A 22,310-nucleotide genomic window follows, 5' to 3' on the forward strand; every position below is an offset into this window, starting at 1 on the left:
AACTGAGGGTTGAAGGGGAAGGGGGAGGGGGGAAAAGAGGTGGTGGTGATGGTGGAGGGCACTTGAGGGGAAGAGCACTGGGTGTTGTATGGAAAACAATTTGACAATAAAATATTATTGAAAAAAAATTAAAAAATAAAAAAAAAAGAAAATTAGGTGTAGGTATGTGTCCATAAAGGAGCTTCCAATGAAAATTTCTGCACCACCATATTTTATCAGTGTTATACCTTTCCATCTCCAGTGTACATCCCTTCCCCCTTCACACACACACACTTTCCCAAATATTCCAGGGTTCTTCCTCTCTCAAGATGTCTGCCAGCGCCACATTTTAGATGCATCCTCCAGCAACATCATTGACCTAGAACCTGTTTGGGCCCCACGATACAGCTGTTTCTTCAGATGTGTGGTGGACACACAGAGTCTTATCAGAGTCACTCAAGCGGGACACTGGAACATACTGTCAAGGAGGGAGCAGAACAAGGGGATGGCATGCCTTTGAGGAGGGAATAGCCCGGCAGGAGGGAGGAGGCATCAAAGGAGACAGAGAAATGACCATGGAAATAGTAGAATCAGCCTAAGGCAATGTCTTAGAAGACAAAAATAGGAAAGAGTTTCCAGAAAGAAACTCTAGCATTAGACACTGCACTCAGCACAGTGCTGACAGGTAGAAAGCACATCAGAGGTCTGGGGCTTTCCCCCCACTCTTCATGCATTCATTCATTCATTCACACATCCATTATTTCATTCAATCATCCATTCTACAAATATGCTTGTGTCTTTAAGTGCCACATGCTAATTGTATAGACGTGAACAAAACAAGCACCGTCCCTCCTCTATTTTCAAGTTTATATTCTTTGGGGAAACGAATGGGGTTAAGAGACACAAGGCACAAACTCAAATATACATGCATATGATATCAGGTAGTAATAAAAAACAAAGCAAGTTAAGGAGAAAGGAGGATCCCACAGCACTACTTTGAGTTGAGCAGGTGGAGGAGCCTCTCTGATGGGAGGATATTTAAATGGAGGATGGAATGAAGTGAGGCATGAGGTATTAGTGGTTGTGATGATTGATGAGGTGTTGTTGTGGATACTGACGATGAAGAGCAAGAAGAAGACGATGATGATGATGAAGACTTGTAGACCATTGTTCTCAGTGGTACCAAGGGGTGAGAGAGGGATAAGATGGAAAAAGTAGCCAACAAGTGACATGCAACAGTGATGTCAAAATAAAAGACAGGAGGGGCGCCTGGGTGGCTCAGTCAGTTAAGCATCTGACTTTGGCTCAGGTCGTGATCTCGTGGTTCATGGGTTCGAGCCCTACGTCAGGCTCTGTGCTGACAGCTAGCTCAGAGCCTGGAGCCTGCTTTGGATTCTGTGTCTCCCCCTCTCTCTGCCCCTCCCCTACTTGTGCTCTGTCTCTCTAAAATAAATTAAAAAAAAAAAAAAAAGACAGGACAGTGTTTATTGGCTTGTGAGGTCGAAGATTCAAGGTTAGTGACCCCGAAGAGAACAGTTGCAGTGATTTGTGTAGAAGGAAAATAAATTGCAGATGATGAAGGAGTAAGGGGGTAATAGGAAATGGATACAGGGGAGAGGTTTTGAAACATATTAGCAAACAGGAAAGGATTGGGAGGGGAGTAGCTGGGCACAAAATGATATGAAACTAGGTCTCATCTTGGGTTTTTTCCTCTTCTAAGCTAGGGTTTCTCAACCTGGGCACAATGGATGTTTGGGACTGGATAATTGTTTGTATGGGGACTGTCCTATGCATTGTAGGATATTCAATAGCATCCCTGGGCTGTACCTACTCAATGTGAATAGCATTGAGTTTTGACAATCAAAATGCTGCTTAATATCTCCCAGAGGCAAAATCACTCTTCAGTGAAGAACAACTACTCCAAACTGAGATGGCCTGAGTATGTTCGAAATGATAGAGAAAGAACCTGTGGAGAGGGAAAGAAAAGGGATATTGGAAAGGGAGGGTCTGAATGTTGAGTTACAGTCAGGAAGTTCAATGTGTTTTCCTTGAAAGTAAAAAAACAAAGGCACAACTATAGGAAGTACTGGTAAATACTTTGTTTTATGAGTTTAGAAATAAATGTTGTCATTCTGAATTTAGAAAAAACCATTCAAGCTGAAAATTGAAAAAAAAAATGTGTTTTTTGTAACCATTTGGGAACCAGTATGCAAACCTTCAAGGAAAAGCAGTATTATTAAAAAAAGATAAACCATGAGTTATCCTTTTATGTATTAGTAGAATTAAGACAAATGCCAATGTTTGAATTGGAGAGTAGATCATATGATTCACAAATTGCCCCTTAGCCTGGGAAGTCCTTAACTTGGGATTGAAGACAGATGTTTCTGATGTGACTCATGTATTTTTACCACTTTCTCATGGGCATGGACTGAGTTTATTCCTCTCTGTATCTTGGTGATGTCAGTATCTTGTTTACACAGAATGAGCCTGCCTAAGTCAAAACTAGCCCCGTCACGTGATGCATGGTAAAAATACATAGGCGAGTTTCTTTTCAGATGGAATATGGTTGCACGCTCCAGGGTAACTGACTTGATTTCTGGGTTGAGCACAGGAACTTTAGATATTTGGGAACATTCTAGACTAACAGAATTTCAGAGTGGAGAAGGATTGTCCCAATTACCTTTGCAAACATTTGACAATTTCTCAAGTTGCCACTTCAAGTATTGTGCATTAAAAAGAAAAGTTGTGTCTCTCCTAAGGAGAGAACAAATGTGAATATACTGCTTTGGCACTTAGGTATTTTTTTCTCCTCAAATTAAAAAAAATTTTTTTTAATGTTCATCATTTTTGAGAGACAGAGCACAAGTGGGGGAGGGGCAGAGAGAGAGAGGGAGACACAGGATCTGAAGCAGGCTCTAGGCTCTGAGCTGTCAGCACACAGGGCTCAGACTCACAGACTGTGATCATGATCTGAGCCAAAGTCAGACGCTTAACCGATTGAGCCACCCAGGCTCCCCATCTCTAAATTAAAATAAAATGTTAATCTACACCTGCAAAGGCTCCTGGCATTTATTGAGAGCCAACAATGGGGAGAACTAATGTAGTTATTTTATGGTGTGATTTCTTGAAAGCCTCGTGACGATTCAGTGAGCCAGGTATCATTCCCATATGCCAGAGAGAAAACTCACAATCACATTCACAATTATACCGCAAAACCCAACAATGTGGGAACAGCTGTTTCATGTCCACAGCGGGTCTTTGGACATTCTTCCCCCCAGTGATTTTTACCAGTCTCTGATGAGATCTCAGCTTCTTTTGAGCAGTAAATACACAAATGGAACTACTCTGGGACTGATATTCAGGGAGGGAGTTTCATCCAGCCAGTCTCTGTCCAGTGGAGTTGAGTCAACAGATGGGATTTTGACTCCTCACGTCACGTCCAGCAGAGTGTGCCTCTCCAAGCTCTCCTGGCAGACCTCTCTAGCAACACACTATGGAAATGGTCCACTGAGGGTCATATCAGACGTCAGTAAGAGGTCGTTTTCTTTGCGATTTAAAATGAGAACTTGGGTTTGCCCATTGCCTTCCTTATGAGGAGAGATTTATGAGATTTTAGTTTAGTAAAGCTTTTGCAACCAAGCGTATTGTGGCAAGTTTTGTTGAAATTTATTACATTCAAAGGATCTAAAAAGCCCTCAAAAATCATTAATTTCTTGTAGGTAACTGATTTCCATTATGAGGACCCTTTCCTGGTCTGATCTACACCTTTAATTAACTGTACATTACTTGTACTTGGTATATGTTTTCTATCTATCTATCTATCTATCTATCATCTATCATCTATCATATCTATCTAATCTGCTGCTCCAAATGTTTTGTTTCTTTGTTTGCTTTCTTTTCATTTGGCCCTTAAGAGCCCTAAACCAATATAAAGAGCACAAGAACTCATGAAGTGTATTTAGCCACAGGAAAAAAAGAGCATCTCCGATAAGTTTCACTTCTCCCAAACATTATAAAGGGACACACTGAAGTGATTTAAAAAAAGGAATCCGTGGATGTAAGTGTTAGGCTATTCAGGGTAAAGCTTCCTGTGAGCCCCCAATCCAGCATCTCACTCAACGGAACGGAACAAGGGATCTCGCCCCAACGTGCCTGTCGATGAAATGATTTCGCAAGCAGAGTTGGGTGGGCCGGTGGGGAAAGATAGATGAGTGGCCCCTGTGTCTGTGAGGTGGTCAGCGAGAGGGGCGCAGCCCTTCCCCCGCTCCCATAGCTGACGTGCCACTCTTTCTCTATACAAAGACAATTTGCTTTTCATGTAGTAATGAAGAACAATGTTTAACAGACAAAGGACCTTCTAGTTTATTATCGTGCTGTCTTTGACGAGAGCTAGATGCTGGGAAAAATGGTAATTCACAGTGTGAATGCTTCTTTTCCAGGCGTACGGGTTACGGCTGACCCTGTACATTGTATATTGCAGATGGTGTAATAGCAAACACTGTGAGAACAAGGAAAGAATGAATTACGGCTTTTTTTTCCTTGCTAGCCAAGAAACCAGGAATTTCTTCACAATAATTTTTATGCATGTCTCTGTGTGTAGAGGTTATTCCTCGGCAATATGCACCGTAGATGCTGCTAAATGCTTTTAGGGTTTTTAAATTAATGTATGAAGTCTACCGTGATGCTCTTGGAACACCTGTGTTCTCCTGCTTTTCCCCCCATAAACTGATACAAGGCACAGGTGGTGCCTCATTAACTTATTTCATGCAAATAAAAACATATTGCATGATTTCTTCTCCTTAACTGTATAATCACTGAAACATGATTTTGCTGATTAATGCAACAAACTTTGCGAGAAAGAATTCAGCAATTTTTGTCAGTTCCCTTGTGCTGAAGGCATTTGCAGTCCGTGGAAATCTGATTTAAATGAAAAAGTAGTGGGAATGTCTCTATCTTCCCCTATTTAGTCTTTTCTGTATGTCACAGGACACTCAGTCATAAAGAATTGGAAAAAAAGGAAGACCAAATTTCCCATGGAGGTAGAAGCAGTGGAAACCCAGAGGAAGAGTCGTCTTAAGAAGCACGCTTATGAGGTCTGATTCAGTGTTCAGGTACTGTTATCAGTGATTTCCAAAAAGTGACATTGATTTGCCTTCGAAACAATGATGGAAAAATAGCGACTGTGTACCAGAGTTCTAAAATCATACTGGAAAATGTCCGAGCATTCCAACACAACTGTAAACAATACCATTCTGTATTTAGGGGGTGATGGCAAGTCTGTTTTTAAAAGTCTTTTGCAATATTATTCCTGTTTTTAATTTATTGAATTAAAGCCAGATTTATTCAATTAAGATAATACACTTCGAGGTTAACTGCCATTTGCTGTTCATTTAGGCAAGCTATTGTACAGTTATGTAAATTTCATGAACAGAGACACTGCTTGAGTGTCTTAATTACAAGCAAAAAGTGTCATTTAAATATGAATTAAGTGAATAGTTGCCAGTATTTCCTGTTCCTGTATTTTCTATCTTCTTAAAATCCGAAGGCTACCCACTGATCTGTACTGCATCCCAAGATTTTTCTTTTTCCTGTAAAAAAATCCCTACTACTAAATATTATTTCTAAAAGTAGGAAAGACATGTAGAAATGCATCATCTCATTGACCATTAATCAGAGTAATATCTGAATAAGAGGGTGCCATTTTTTCTCAGGTGGCCACTGACCATCATTTTTACGTTGTTATGAAATTTAAAAATTATTTCACTAACACAAGGGGGGATAATTTGCTACCTGGGTCACTTGCTCAAATTCACTATGTATGTGAATTCATATTTTTAAAAATGACTCTCCTTTATTCTACCCATTTTTCATGCCTCCAAACATTCAGTTTGCAGGCTCAGACCCTGGGATGCACACAGTTTTACCACTGCTTTCTCTGTGCTGAAAGAAACATTTATTTTAAATTTAGAACCTTCGCCACTGAAATTGTGTTTAGCAAACGTGACCCCATGACCTGATCCTCTGCTGATTTCTGTGAAATAATTCCCCATGCATCTCGGATTTACTGACAAGCACTGTTTTTGTTTGTCTCTCTGTTGTTGGATGGTTCTTGTATATAAAAGTGACCTAGAGACAAATCTGGCATTAATCACGAAAGAAGGGAAAGGATTCACAATTAGTTAATGAAAACCACACCTCAGTCCTGGGCAGTCCGTTCCCAGATCCCTGTCCGGAGCCATAAGGCTGCCTTGCAGCCTGGGGAGAGATTCCCAGCCGCCCCCCAAGGTAGCACCCGCTCGCTCCCCCAGGAGTGGGGAGTTCACTATTCACTGAGTGTTTGCGTCATCCTTTCCAACATGTTCCCACTGATACATTAAAGGAATTAATTGCTCATAATGATCTCACCATCTGTTAACAGAGGTTCCTACCTACAGGCTGGTGGCATGCGGTGGTTCTATTCAGGGATCAATAGGCAATGCCGGGGCGAACGCTTTCCCACATTGCCGGCCTTTGCGCGCTGAAAGGGGGGTGGAGAGCTCCGTGCCGGCCATCTGCTCCTTGTCTTTCTGTGCGAGACCTTGATGCGGTCCAGCACAGCTCTGAGCTGACTCCAGTCCGCTTGGAATGTGGCTGATCTGAGAACCTCTCAGAGCTGTGAAAGTGAGTCAAAAGGAGACGCCCATTGTCCGGCAGGGCTGAAAGAAAATGATCACTTTAAAATTCATAACTCACAGGTGCCTGCCATCTATTCATGGGAAAAACCCTCTGAACTTCTCTTCATTAAAGAGAGAGAGAGGGGAGTCTTGCTAAAAAGAGAGAAAAGGAAGTCGTTTGTGGGAATGTGCAGGGGATTTTCAGGCTAAACAAATGAGGAATTTGGAATTTTTTCACTTGTATTAAAAGGGCTGTGTAGGGAAGGGCAAGCTCTTACTTTAAAAAGGGGTGGCGAGGGGGGATGCCTTCCTGGGGCCCTGGAGCAACTAATAAAGAACATTTTGATTTTTTTTTTTCTCCAGGAGAATTCAAAGAGCACCCTGCCTTTTTTACTTTTATTTACCTGAGGCTGAGAAAAATTTCCCATTCGGTTCTGAAGGGCGCCTGGCACTCATAGCCGATTTCCATTCCTGGTCCGTTGGTGTGCAGTTTGGGTGGGAGTTTATGGAAGAAGGAGTCTGGGAAATTCCTGAAGGTGATACAGGACATGAGTGGGCCCAGTGGAACTCAAAGCTAGCTGGTATTTCTGAGGGGTTTATTCAAGCAAGGTTACCTGTGTCCACCGCGGTACCTGTCAGGAGTAGGTTGCGCTCTGTGCCTTGAAGACTGAAGGGCAGGGCTGGAACGGAAGCCGTCTCTGTGCGTAGCCACGTGAGATTCCGCCACATCCCAGAGCCCTGGGAATCATGGGACTGGTGCGTCCACCGCTCTTGGCTGTTGGTCATTGTAGAAAATCGATGTTGCACATCAGAATTCAAAGGGGATTTATGGATTCATGAATTGAGAGCCAAACAGAAGTAGAAATCGAGAGACCTACGTTCTCTCTCTTGAAAATCTTTTATCTTACAGATGATGGCTTAAGTCCCATGGAGGTTAAGTGACATGCTGAAAGTCACAGAGATAGTCATAAAACCTGGGCTACAACCTTATCTTTCTGGCGATTTTCTTTGTGTCCTGCTTTAGGTGACCTCCCTGAATAGTGTGGGGTTTAAAATAATTTTTGCTCAACTTTCTCTAATTAAAATGTAGATCGCTATCGCCAACCTAAATAATAGAATGGTCCCTTTTAAAATAAATTCTGAGCTCTTAGCAACATTGTGAATGCCAGTATTCATCACTAGCACCTTCAAAATAGAAGATTGACCACGTATGCTACTCCTATGAGAAAAGATTGTAGTAAGTGGCAGAAACTGTTGGTGAAGTGGTAAAGTCCAGTTTTCTTGGACATAAATAATCACATAAAAGGAGTAATTAGGAAAGGCAAGACTTGGCAATGATCAATGCAGACTCGAAACAGACAAACAAGCAAGCAAGCAAACAAACGAGCAAACACAAGCAGGGAGTCAAAAGGAGTAGATGGTAGAAAGGAGATGGAAGAATCTAGAAATAAATTTCTGGAAGTGAGAGAAGGTAAGTCTGATAGAATCAGTGTTGCTGGTCTCACCTGACAAATAAGAGGTCATCATCTATACCATATTATCTTCCAGAAATTTAGATCAGTCTATGGAGAGACTTTGTTTTGTTTGACTTTTCCTCCATGGGAGCCAATCTTAAATCTTCAGTATGGTGGATGGGTACAGAAGATTTTCTGAACAGAATTGTGACATATTGTTTTTATGGTAGATGTAAGTGGGACAAAAATCATCAGTCCAAATTGATTCTTAAATTATTAAGCTGTTTGACTCTATCGCTTATATAGATAAAGTCAGAATTGGTGAAATATGAGTGAGAACACCAGCCGCCCCCAAATATGAATAGTACAAATGGATTAAGCATTGGGAAGATTGACAACAGCCCAAAGGGCATGGTAACATTTTCTCAAGTATTTCAGCTTCAACCTGGAGCTTGGGGGGGGGGGGGAGGGACTCAGAGATTACTCCAGAAAAAGTAAAACATGAAGGCAAGCCAAAAGAAGAAGTGAAGGAAAAGTTACCCTTAATCTCCCTTTCAGGGAAGACTCCTTCAGAGTATATGTAAAACAGCAACAAAATCAGATCATATTATTTATATTATCTTACCCAGTATTTAAGCGTATAGCTACCTGACCACTTTTGACCTTACCAAAAAGTATGGCAAGTCATACATGGGGAGATGAAAAACTTTTCACTCAGGGATATATCATGAACCTCTTTCCTTTTCAATAAATAGGCAACCAAATCTATTTTTAGTGGATTCAGATTTGATTTAGGAACTATATGAATAAGTGTTCTTTGAAGGTTCTGAGTGCCGTGATTGGATTTAGAACCACACACAGATTTCACAGTAGCATGAAAACAATCTGTGCTGTAGTAATACAGTTCGTTAAGCATGGACTTAAAAAAAGTGACTCATTACTTCTTCCTCTTGCACTGAAATGGCAGCCATCTTCCTACTGATGCATACCGCCTTCATGGCACCATGACTGAAGGCCAGCAAGTTTTAGACCAGCTTCTCTACTTCTGGCACAAGAGGAGTAGAGTTAGTGACAATGTGCCTTAAGAATGAGGCATGCAAAGACACCCCAATGACCTAAATGATAGCTATTCAAACAATGACGAGGACCATGAGCAGGACACTTGAAAACAAAAAACAGGAACAAAACCCCAAACCAACAAGGCACAAAACACCGATAAAGTACGTATGGGATTCAGAGACTGTAAGATTTAATAGATGGAGGCTTCCAAATGGGGCAGGACATCCCAGGTCTGCAGGGGGGGGGGGGGGAGGTCGTCTGTGCACATGTTCTCCTCCAGCCCCCATAGAAATGGCCACTCGGTCGCCACCTTAAGGTGACTCTTACAGAGACAGACCATTTCTTTCGGGAATTTGGGTGAAGAATGTCATTGGTAGAACAGCCAGGCCGTTGGCTCTGTTACAGTTTGTGGGGCTATGATCCCCAATGTTTTATCTTTAAGACTCAAATTCTTAGGGTGTTTGGGCTCCCAGAGGAATATGTAACTGTTAATTTATTTACATTTACTTTATTTCCAGTGTTTCTTTTTCCTATCAAATGCCAGGTGAGGCCTCCTAGCTGCATCTTCTAAACTTCCGCTTGTTTTTCAGGGTTTTGGTTTTTGTTTTTCCCTGACAGACTCTTATGAGGTCCAGAAATGCCCATCTTTTCTATAGATGAATGCATTCTCTTTTCCCTTTCAAGGATCCTAGAGGAAAATTTCCTCCTCTTTTAATTATTCAGTTTTTGAGAACAGTTTTTGAAACTTGCTTTGCCATTGTAATCACTTTACATTTGCTCAATCATCTGACTCAACTTTGTTCTCCCTTCTTGTGTTCAAAATTAATACTCAGAGATTTTAAAAGCATACCAACAAAGGCAATACACTTTAATGCAATGCTACCCCCACCCTCCAGTTCTTACAAACACAGGTCCTGTAGGGTTAGCTGATCTCTGGGTTTTATTATTTTCCCTCTCTTTTCTTTCTTTAAAAAAAAAATGCATGGAAAGTAAAAGTTTATTGGGGGCAAGAGGTTCAATGACGATTTTTCCCTCTAACAAATTAATCTTGTATAACCAGCATTATAAAGGCTATTTTTAAAAAGAGGAGGAAATACTCATTGGAGCCTTATTTGGAACTCTTGTGGGTTTGAGTTCACATTTGCACCAGCCAGAGATTTTCAATTAGCAGTGCCTTAGAAAACAGGGACCCCTGCCTTTGTCAGTGTCCCGTAGAAGAAGAAGAGCAAATAGATTGGAAATGGTCTTATGGTTCGAGCTCCTGGGAAAATGTAACAGGTGTTACAGCTCAGCTGGGTGTGAGATTTATGAAAAAAAGCCCACTCAGACTTTGCCCATAGAATTTTGCTTTCTAGCCTGGGCTTCAAGTAGGAAGAAACTAATGACTTCATTACCATCTCAATTCTGGGAAATGCCTGGTCCAGACCTGAATCATTAAAGGAAAGGTATAAGCACTCTGGGTGACCTTGCAAGATCAAAATGTTATTTAGAGCAATTCCATTAGTCAGAGCCATAAACCCCCCAAAGAACACACCCTTTAGGAATAACGCTTTGGCCCTAAAATGAGAAAACAAAAACACAAACAAACACAAAACGAATCCCTACGGAAAAAGGAGGGAGAAAGAAGGAAAAAAACAAACCCAGGCAGATTCCGTAGTCATCACGCGACACTGTTTCCCCCACTCTCTTTGAAAAGCCTTCACTTCCAGCCCTCTTCCCCCTCATTCTTGTTGTGACACATTAAATGGCTCTTGTCGCTTTCCCATTTCCAGTGGATTATAATTGGGGGGTGAGGTAGAAGCCAGGGATGATGTCAAATTTCCAAGCGGAGGAAGGTGAAATAAATCTCTTCAGTCCAAATAGTACTTAATGGTGCTAACAGTAGTACTGCTTAACCGGCGGCAATTAACAGTAAATTTTTTTATTAGATAATTGCCTCTTTTATTCATCTGCAGTGGGAAAAATGTAGCGCATGTGAGTCTGTCTCCAGTCCTGTTTATCCCTGCAAACAATCCTTCCTGGTCCTTGTGCTGCGTTTTTCTTTTACGGTGCTATTCCACGGAGAAAGGACTCGGCCAGTGTAAATGCAATTTGGGTAACCTTCTCACAGTGTATTTATCTCTAAATGCCAGTCCCCTCCTGGGGGGTCCTCCACCCCCATATGACTCATTTTTATTATGCTCTCACATGCTCTGCTTTCCAGAACACCTCTGGGGGTGGGGGGTGGAGAGCAAGTCCAGAGACAGATTGTTTATAAGGCCAAAGCTTTAAGGCTGTGAACTTGTTTCAGAAAAGCGAGGAGCTCTTTACTACACCCCCATTCCTGAGAAAACGAACTTCACATTTAAGTTCTCTAATTCACAGTGTCTCTTCTGAAGTGTGTGGTGATGCCTTCGGGGTAGATCTGAGGCCCTCCAGGACCTGGGGGACATGCTGACCTTTGAACTGGAGTGAGTCACCAGGAAAGCAGTAGGCTGGATTGTTCTGAGTGTACAGGCGTTAAAGCCACAGGGGATGATGGGCATTCAGGCAAAGTAATTTGGATGGTGGAGGGCAACAGATACTGCTGAGCACGGCGGAATTACCAGTTAAGGCTTGGAATCCTCTGTCCTCACAGAGCAAGCCAGTAGGGTCTGCCCATCACTTCCAGTATTAATTAGGGTTAGACTACCACTGGGGGCGTATCGTAAGGACCATGAATGGACCTCTTTCGTGGTCAAGCCAAGTTGGTTATGATGTTTGGGACATTATTTCATGACAAGGATTTTAGGTTAGAGATTGGCATTTTCCTGAAAGAAATGTTTGTTAGTAGAATATATGGCTGAAGGATTATGTCAAAAGGAATCTTGCAGAGATTCATTAGCATACCTGTAATATCCTCAACTTCCTTTTCAAATCTTCCGTTACTCTTTTTTCTTTCTCAATGTTTATTTTATGTTTGTGTGAGAGAGTGTGAGTGGGGGGAGGGACAGAAAGAGGGAGACAGAGGATCTGAAGCAGGTCCCCCATCTGTTAGCAAGGAGCCTGATTTGGGGCTCAAACTCACTAACTGTGAGATCACAACCCGAGCCGAAGTTGTGTGCTTCACCGACTGAGCCCCCCAGGAGCCCCCTATTTCTCTTTTTTCAATGTAAACATGCATGGATGAAAAGGTAGAGGAATCTTACATGAGTGTTACCATTTATAAATTCATTTCCCCTGGCATTATTTCGCCCAGCTTTCACACCAGTCTCTGGAGGCAGAAAGGTCAGGAAACCCGGCTTCAGGAATGTGTGACACCCAAAACCAGGTCACCCGGCAGTTGGTCCCATGCCCTCGCATAGCCCTGATCCCTGAGGAGAGTCTGGTCTTGGGTCACGTTAGCCATCTATGGTTTTGATATCATCTTAAAATACTTCTTAGCACATTTTCACATAGCAATCTTTAATAAATCCTTTATGATGATGGTAAGAAAAAATGCCTAAAAAATAGGTTTACTTACTAATCCTCCCGTAGACTCAGAAGCGGGGTTTGAAGCTAGAGGTTCTTATTACTGGCCCCTAGCATGAGTGATTCATAAAAAAGAAACCTGAAAGATTCAAGGCAGTACATGAACAGTATAGGTTCTTCAATGGATAAGGACCAAAGGGTGGGGTTGTGGGTAGCTGGAGGAAACCCTAGTCATTGTAGAAGGAAACTCCTGAAATACACCCTGAAAATGACCATTGTCATTCTATCTGTCCTACTTAAGGCTGTGGATATGTAAATATCCTCGTTGTCTGGTGAACAATCGAACAATCTGGAACATGGGGAAAATTTGATCTACGAGTTAGCAGAAAGCAGTCATGGCATCAAATACCCTTCCCTGGGCTGTGAAATCCCCAGTGGAGAAAAAAACCCTCAAAAAAAACCCCCCAAAAACGGTAGGAGTTTGGACAACTTTTGAAGGTGCTAAGAGAATCATGGAGCTATGGATAAACTATAGATATAAGAGAAAAATAAAGCAAAATAAAAAAGAAAGAAAAAGAAAGAGAAGAAAAAGATAAAAGGAAAGAAAAAAGAGAAAGGATAACTTGAGCTAGAAAAGGAGTTATGCAAAGCTGAGGTAAAATCTGGCTTATAATAAGATGAATGAATTAGGGTCCCAACTAAATAACAATAATAATTGCTATTTTGTGAACATGTGCAACATTCTTGGCACTGGATTAGCACAAGGAAAATGGAGACTAATAAGAGGGTCCCTGCTTTGAAGAAGATACATGAGAGAAAGTTTGGAAAGCATTAAAAATTTCATGGCACTATGGGGCACCTGGGTAGCCCAGTCGGTTGAGTGTCTGACTCTTGGTATCAGCTCAGATCATGATCTTGTGGTTTGTGAGTTCAAGCCCTGCATCGGGCTCTGCCCGGACAGCTCAGAGCCTGCTTGGGATTCTCTCGTTTTTCTCTGCCCCCTCCCTGCTCACACTGCTCTCTCTCTCTCTCTCTCAAAATGGATAAACAAAGAAGAAAATTGCACAGCACTACTTATATCAACACAATGGATTAGCTCATTGTTGTGTCTGGCATGAGCTTCAGCCTGGATTTCGCAGATCAGCTTGCTAGGGCTCCCATGCTCATTCTCGGACTAAGAGGCGTGAGTCCTGCTCACATTGAATGTGCCAGGGTGACATCGTTAACTAGGTGGTCATAGATGTGGGTGCCATTCCTGCTCTGCCTGATGATATGGGCCAGTCATGGGAACTTCCAGGGAACCCAAAGGACCATGTATCTAAGGACAGTGGTCACCTGACCACTTCATGAAAGTGAAAACAGTGTTGGGGCACCTGTGTGGTTCAGTCAGTTGAGCCTCCGATTCTTGATTTTGGCTCAGGTTATGGGCCCCCTGTGGGGCCCCTCCCTGGGTGTGGAGCCTGCCTCAGATTCTTTCTCTCCTTCTCTCCCTCTGCCTGTCTCCCCTACTGTCTCTCTCTCTCTCTCTCAAAACAAAACAAAACAAAACAAAACAAAACAAAACAAAAAAGAATGAAAACGATATCAATATGAGATTCCAGACATTTTTACTTTTATTAATGACATGTTATTAAGTAGTGGAAATGATGTACTGGCCAATTATCAGGATTCCATTATGATTTTTAGAAGGACGTTTGAGCCCTTTTTTTTTTTAAAGGTATTACTTTATATTTAGCTGGCACACTCAATTCGAGTTAGTTTTTATTTTAGAAGCTGGCAGAACCAGGAACTGTGCTGTTATTATTAGATATTATTTCGAGGCTGGAATTTTGGTGACATAATACAATGAATGTTTGCCATCTATTTCTCCTTTGTGCTTACTTTATCCTCACTTGCCAAAAGAAATGGTAAAACAACAAAATAAAACTGCAGTTTTATTCCAATATGCACTTTATGTTATTTGACATAGCTTTTCTACAGTTACTATTAGCTCAGATAATGAGCCACAACGGTAAGGTTGCTTTGTATTTACGTAGTGCCTTTCCCGTGGAGGATTACCAAGTGGAAGTTTAAGAGGCCCATTAAATTTATAGTCCTTGTTCATCCCATTTTAAGGATAGGTACACTGAGGTACAGAAGTTAGAAAGTTGTGTCCGATATTTTTAGTTTCTTAAAACAACAAATATTTTTTGTTTTTTCCATAAATTAGAGGAAAAAGTAAGTTATGTTTACATGTCTGGTTGGAGATTTTTCCATTTGGTAAAAATCAGGACAAGATGTTAGAAAGGGTGACGAGTCACAGATTGTTAGAGGAAATGGTTAGACCTTTATTTATTAAAGAACCATCCAATGTTGGATGAGTTTGAACAGCCCAGTGCATTCACTGGTATTTCCCTGGTGCTAAGCGTCCCCTGGGGGATCACTCTTGCCGGAGGATTGCGTTCTGCTGCAGAATTCTGTCCAGACCATTTCCTGGGAATATCACCGAACCTTGGATATGCCCTCATAAATCGAGCTGTCTGTTATTTGCTGTATGGGAGGCTGTTTGTAGGTGAAGAGATGGCACTGTGCCTGATGAAGAGAGAGTGATAAACACGGTGTTTTTATCGTGTGTCTTATTAATAATCTCAGGGGCGCCTGGGCGGCTCCTTTTGTTAAACATCCAACTCTCCGTCTCAGCTCAGCTCATGATCTCACGAACCTGAGTTCAAGCTCTGTATTAGGATCCACGTTGATGGTGCGGAGCCTACTTGAGATTCCCTCTGTCTCTCTATGTCTCTGTCTCTCTCAAAATAAATGAAACTTAGAAAAGCAGTAACATCTCAGCTTATCTCTCCATTCTGATTCTCGGAAGACCCAGGATCCAGTAACTGAGAACCAGATTCTAGTAGCCTTTGAAGAATCCTGTAGCCAAAGGGAGAGGAATTGAAAAAACTATTTCTTTGAGTTTCTTTCCCCTAATTCCACTTCCCTTTTCTGCAGCTTTACATAAACTTGGCCATTTTAACTGCTTCTCTAGACCATCTCCAACTGATAAATTCTTGGCCTTGTTAGACATTACTAAACCCAGTATGGGTCATCAGAAGACGTGAATATATAAATACCTGATATCTTGAGAAGATAAATGCATTTCCAAAGCATGGCATGGCGTGGAGGGTCAGGGGCGAGAATTCCATAAAATGTCCGTGTGGATTTCATGTACTCACCCAAAAACAGTGACTGTGTGAGAAGATTAGCTTGACTCTAGTAAAAACTTCACTATGTATGTGAAATCATCATGCCGTACGTCTTAGATAAATATAACTTTTATTTAAAAGCATGTCATATACAAGACATTTTTTAAAACTATGAGACTTTCTGTATCCAGTTGTCCTTATTTGAAGATGCCAATATATATCCCTGGTCGTTACCTGTCCATTTGCTTCTTCTGGGTACTGTGGGGTTCTAATATCTCAGGTATTTGTTTGGGAAACTCATTGCTTCATGTGTGTTTCACCCAAGTAAATTAAGCTTTGCTGAAGTGGTTTTTTGAATCAACTTTCTAAGATTACTACTGAAATAATAACCCATTCCTGGGTCTAGATGTGGATCCAATTCTTCCATTCATTTGTGTCATTTCCTATGGATGATTATCTGATATAGACAGAAGGAAAAGACTGAAAATAAAAAATTCAGAATCACAGGTTCTAGAAAACAATGAAAGTTTACTATAATGGAAATTTAGGAATAGAGACAGAGTCTAGTAAAATGGAAGGCTTCCACATTGAAGAAAGAGATATACATGAGTTTTGCTGAGGGCAAAGTTGGCAAAGGATATCATCTTTTAGAGTGTCACTTTTAATGATAGAGAGTAAAGAAAATTTCATACCTACTGCAAAACTACATCATATGTAAAAAGAGCATACAACTTGCAATTGGGCGTTCTGGGCTGCAGTGCTAGCCTAGCATTCCCTGGCTCTGTAATCCTGGAAGAATACTTTTTGAACCTTGGAAATATATTTTATCTGCACCATTTTTCTCATCTCTCCTCTGGGGAAAATAATTCCTACTTATCTCAGAAGGATTGGGGAGATAAATGTATTGTCCTGTAGTGTACCATATAAGATGTGTTTTCATGACTATATTATTTTGAATTTAGACATGAGAAGTAGGTTCCAAAAGGTGAAAGGTAAATAAAGTTTGCCACCAAATGTTGTAGTGCCTGGGTGGCTCAGTCAGTTAAGCATCTGACTTTGACTCAGGTCATGATCTCGCAGATCCTGAGTTAGGGCCCTGAGTCGGGCTCTGTGCTGACAGCTCAGAGCCTAGAGCCTGCTTCAGATTCTGTGTCTCCATCTCTCTCTGCCCCTCTCCCATTCATGCTCTGCCTCTCTCTCTCTCTCAAAAATAAATAAACATTAAAAACTTTTTTAAAAAAGTTTGCTACCAAGTGTGGAAAAATGATTTTATATCCGTACATTTTATAGTTTGCATATCTTTTTCACATAGCCAGCAAATTGTTCCATACCTAGTTACCAATAATTGCTTCATCTAGGATGGAAAATGGTTATGACTCAGATTTATAGCTATTATTTTCCAAAAAGGGAAAACAGAATTGGCTTCTGACATCAGACGACCATCTGAGGGTGAGGAGGGCTCTTACTGGCCTGGCCCCATTGAGCCCTGGCTGGTGTCCTGAGCAGGGTATTTTGAGAAACTGATACACCAATGTGTGACAGTATCCATGCACAGGAAGTGAACAGTCTTCTCCTCAAGTGTTTTTTTCATGTGTATTTATTTTTGAGAGAGAGACAGAGACCCAGCAGGGGAGGGGCAGAAAGAAAGGAAGACCTAGAATCCGAAGTAGGCTCCAGGCTCTGGGCTGGCAGCATAGAGCCTGACATGGGACTTGAACACTCGAGCTGCGAGATCATGACTTGAGCCTAAGTGGGTGGCGTAACCAACTCAGCCGCCTAGGCACCCCTCCAAACTTTTGACCTAAGAAAAAGACAACACTATATTCCAATGTATTTCTAAGTTGTTTTGCTTTATGCCAGCTGGTGGGTAGGATGGGACTCATCTGTGTGGCATGTGTGACGGGGTTGTGGGGGGAGGGAGCAGGAAAGGAAGGATCAAGTTCTTATCTCTTTCCTCATTTTCTTATGGCAGTTTAAAATTTTCTCTTCCTATTATTTATCACCTTGAATTCTAGCTGTCCAAGTAACTGTCTTTTCATCCACATTAAGGTGACTGTTAACGGGGTCAGACCGTTCTATCTCTACTTCTTGAGCAGGGTAGTTGAATGCATTAAGGCTCTGTTTCTTCATCTGTGACATAGGAATAATACTTCCAAGTTCAAAGGCTGTTGTAAGAATTAGTTGGAATGATGTATGTAAAATATGGTACGTGTTCGTCATTTAATAATATCAGATCTTTTCTTAAAAACGGTGTCACGTTGATATCTCTCCCGTTGCCTCAGTCATGGAGATTCTCAATAACTGCTTGTTACATTGAAGAAGGGTGGTGACTTCCAGTGACCCCCATCTGGGCAGAGATAGTCTTCCTTTCTTAATTAAGAAAGGACAGTCACAGTGAGATGGTTACTGTGGGTATTTGTTTGACTGCCATAGCTTCCCCCTTTAGTGACGCCATGGACAGTCTAGGATTGACAATCTGGTTTTCACGGAAGATTCAATACCCCCGACAGCAATGAAACAGGAAGGAAAGCTGCTGTGACTCTTGGGACCGGAAAAGTGCAACATAGCCCCGAGAACCCTCTGAAAATGCCAAGTAAGTGTTGATAGTGAGGAAACAAAACACACTCACTCAATGGCATTGACTAAGTCGGTGTCTGAGAGAAAGATATGACATAGGCTAGGCTCAAGTTTGCTTATACAATCCCAGCCGTGGACTCACCACCTACCATTAAATATGCTCCAAACCCTTCCTAGAAGCACGGTCATCTAATACCATTCAAGAGTCGGTATGAATTTGAAGAGTTCATAAACTTCTGAAGACTTGGGACAATCCCAGAAGTGGTCTCCTAAAACAAGAATCCCAGCCTGAGGGTTTAAGAGAGCTCATTCTCAAAATTCATGGAAGCAAATGGAAGTAAATCTGTCAAAGTTTTTTGCAAGGTCGTCAACACATTCCCTCTCCAGATTTTCCCATGGAGCCTAACAAGACAAGAATGGAGTCACAGTGATAGAGCTCACTTTGTGGGTAGAAACTGTGGGATGGGAAGTGAGGCTTGAAGGTTACGTGAAGAGCATGCAAACTCAGCTTGCCTGTATTGCTCCCCTGACTTCATAAAGCCTTTGTCTCTGACCTTCGGATTCTGTTTCCCCTTCTCCAAACAAAACACTCATAACATCTCAGGAATTCTTTCAATAGAGAGCCACAGTTGTCCTTAATAAACATTTCAGTGGTGAGGCACCTGGGTGACTCAGTCAGTTAAGTGTCCTGCTCCAGTTTAGGTCATGATCTCACAGTTCATGAGTTCGAACCCTGTGTTGAGCTCTGTGCTGACAGCTCAGAGCCTGGAAGCTGCTTTGGATTCTGTATCTCCCTCCCTCTCTCTGCCACTCCCGCACTCACTCTCTCTCTCAAAAATGAATAAACATTAAAAAATTAAGAAAAGAAAATAAAAATTACAGTGGAAGAATAATGGGCAGGTATGAAGCCTGCTGTGATCTGACACCATAGACAGGAGACTGATTTTTGGACACATCATTAAGGTACTCAGAATGATGAAGACAAGGAGAGCACTCGATGTAGAGCATTTGATGCCAAGTGGAATGTTCTAGCTTTATGAACGGTAATTATTCTTACTTTGCATAGAACCAAAACTTATGCTCAGTGAATGGTTAGGACCCTTCATGGTATGATCAATGAGGTATGATTAAAACTATGGTATAGACAGTTGGTTCCATACTCACTTAGGGAAGAACAGAGCACCTGAAAGAAAGGTGAGTCAGAGCACCTGCAGGGCACAGCGCCCCGCATTTGAAGCCAAGAGCACCTGCAGGGCACAGCGCCCCACATTTGAAGCCAGGATCTAGGTACTAACTGTCCTTACTCAGCCACTTTTTAAAACTAGATTAGCTACCCAATAAATGCCCCTATTTGTTTACCTTTTCATCAGAATGGGTGTCAACCATAGAGTCTGTTCAACTGAAGTGTCTAACGGGGAATAACATTATTTTTGTGTGTGCCTGCTCCAAGTCCTGCCTAAGATCCCCTCCAATTTCTCTCCCGGCCCCATGGATGGCCCCGTGTCCCAAGGTCAGGCCCTGCAGAGGGCCGCTAACTCTAGGATACTTCCTACCGATGTTCTCTTCTCCTGGCTACTTCCTCTTCACCCAGGGGAAGTCTATCTGCATTCTTGCAGCAAGTTCATGGTCTTCCTCCTAGACTCGGGCCCATTTCTCTGTGGGTGCAGGGAAATATACTTGGTCTGGCAAAGCGAAGTGCTAGTATTTCCTCTATCCCAGAGCCCCATGCCTATCAGAAACCCCAGTGACTGAAATTCCTGGGGGGAACCAAGGGAAACCAGTGTCTAGTTATGACATGAGGCTGTTTGACAACATTTCTATTATGTGACAGACACAAGAGAAATGATGGGAAATCATCACAGCCATTTGTGATGGCAGCCTGAGGTTTATGCCTGGCAGTTACTCATCTTCTCATTTCCTTAGGATGATTATGCAAAACATACCTTTTGAGGTAGCTAAAAAAAACAAGACTGCTATATATTTTAGAGATAATACTAAAATTTAAACAAAATATAGATTTAATAATATATTTATTCTTGATATCAATTAACTAATGATAGGACTCATTATTAACTAGCAATACACTGTTTAATTTCTTATAGTAATCAACCTTTGCTACTTATTTGCCTTACAGTGTAGCAAGCAAGCACATCACACATGTTAAGTCACTTAATATTCAGAGTAAGCCCAGATGGCTATTATGGTTACTATCTTCCTTTTCCAGATTCGGGAACTGAAGGGTATAGGGTTTAAATAAAATGGCCAAGATCTTGCCCCTTGAAAGTCCATGAGTTGGGTACCTAAATGAAACACTGCAATTGCAGAGCCTGAATGTCTGGACTGCTGATAAGTAAGTAGCAGTTGTAAAAGGTTGATTTCTGAACTAAAGACAGTTACACCACACAAGAGTATAGAAAGACAGGAACAAGGAAGTCTATGCCTTGTGACTTGTTTTCCTGTAATCTTTTTCTCCCCGTTTTACTGAGATATAGTTGACCTATAACATTTTATTACTTTAAGGTATACAACATAATGGTTTGATACATGGGAACTGATTATTGTAAAACGAAGTATATGTTGCAAAATGGGTACCACAGTAAGTTTGATTAACATCCTTCACCTCATATAATTACATTTTTTTCTTGTGATAAAAACATTTTTAAGTCCTACTTTTTTTTTAGAAGTGTTCAAATATACTCAACAGCATTGTTAACTATAGTCACCACCTGTACATTACATTTCCAGAACTTATTTGTCATGTAACTGGAAGTTTGTACCTTTGGACCCCCTTCACTCATTTCCCCCCACCCCTCAACCCCCACCTCTGGCAACCACCAATTTCCTCTCTGTTTCTCTGAATTTGGTTTTCTTAGATTTCCCTTATAAGTAAGATAATATAGTATTTGTCTTTCTCAGTCTTATCTCACTTAGCATAATGCCCTCAAGGTCTACCCGCATTGTCCCAAATGGCAGCATATTCAGCATTTTCTTCTTTTTTTATAGCTGAATAATATTCATACATATATTCATATGTGAGATATATACATATGTATACATAAGCATATATGTATGTGATACACACACACAATGTGATCTATCTATCTATCTATCATATTTTCTTTATCCATTCATCCATCAGTGGAAACTTTATTTCCATGTCTTGACTATTGTAAGTGATGTTGAAATGAACCTGGTGATATTGATTTTCTTTGAGAGAGGGGTTTCATTTCCTTTGGGTACATTCCTAGAAGAGGAATTGGTGGCTCATATGGTATTTCTATTTTTAGTTGTTTGAGGAAATTCCATAATGTTTCCCATGATGGCTGCACCGGTTTACATCCAACAATGCACAATTGTTTCCTTTTCTCCACAGCCACGCTGATATGTCTTATGACTTACCTTTTTGATAACAGCCATTCTAACAGGTGTGAGATGATATCGCACCATGGTTTTGATTTGTGTTCCTCTGATGATTAGTGATGTTGAGCACCTTTTTATGTACCTGTCGGGCATTAGGATGTCTTCTTTGGGAAAAAAGTCTATTCAGATGCTCAGCCCATGTTTTGAATATAATCTTTTATTTTTTTTACTATTGAATTGTAAAGTTCTTCATATATTTTGAATATTAACTCCCTACACCTTATCTGCTATACATTTACAAATATTTGCCTTTCATCTGGTAGGTTGCATTTTCATTTTGTTGATGGTTTCCTTTGATGTGTGGAAGCTTTTTAGTTTGATGTAGTCCCACTTGCTTATTTTTGCTTTTGTCACCTTTCGCTTTTGGTCTCTTATCTAAAAATTCATTGCCAGGAAGCTTACCGCCTATGTTTCCTTATGGGAGTTTTATGGTTTTCAGTTCGCTTTTACTCATACAGGTATTTAAAATTTTGGGTTTGAGGGGCGCCTGGGTGGCTCAGTCGGTCAAGCTTCCGACTTTGGCTCAGGTCAGATCTCACGTTCGTGGGTTCAAGCTCAGAGGC

At 41.3% G+C, this 22,310-nt stretch overlaps 1 long non-coding RNA gene across 1 annotated transcript in view; it reads left to right on the plus strand.

Moving 5' to 3' along the window:
- The first annotated feature begins 4,975 nt into the window (after positions 1-4,975).
- Positions 4,976-22,310, plus strand: part of LOC115297022 — a 296,881-nt gene continuing 279,546 nt past the window's right edge. Inside the window, exon 1 of the long non-coding RNA XR_003911214.1 lies at positions 4,976-5,090. This is a non-coding gene — a long non-coding RNA (uncharacterized LOC115297022). The remainder of the gene's footprint in view (positions 5,091-22,310) is intronic.

Source organism: Suricata suricatta, chromosome 7 (genome assembly GCF_006229205.1).
Source record: "Suricata suricatta isolate VVHF042 chromosome 7, meerkat_22Aug2017_6uvM2_HiC, whole genome shotgun sequence".
NCBI classification, from domain to species: Eukaryota; Metazoa; Chordata; class Mammalia; order Carnivora; family Herpestidae; genus Suricata; species Suricata suricatta.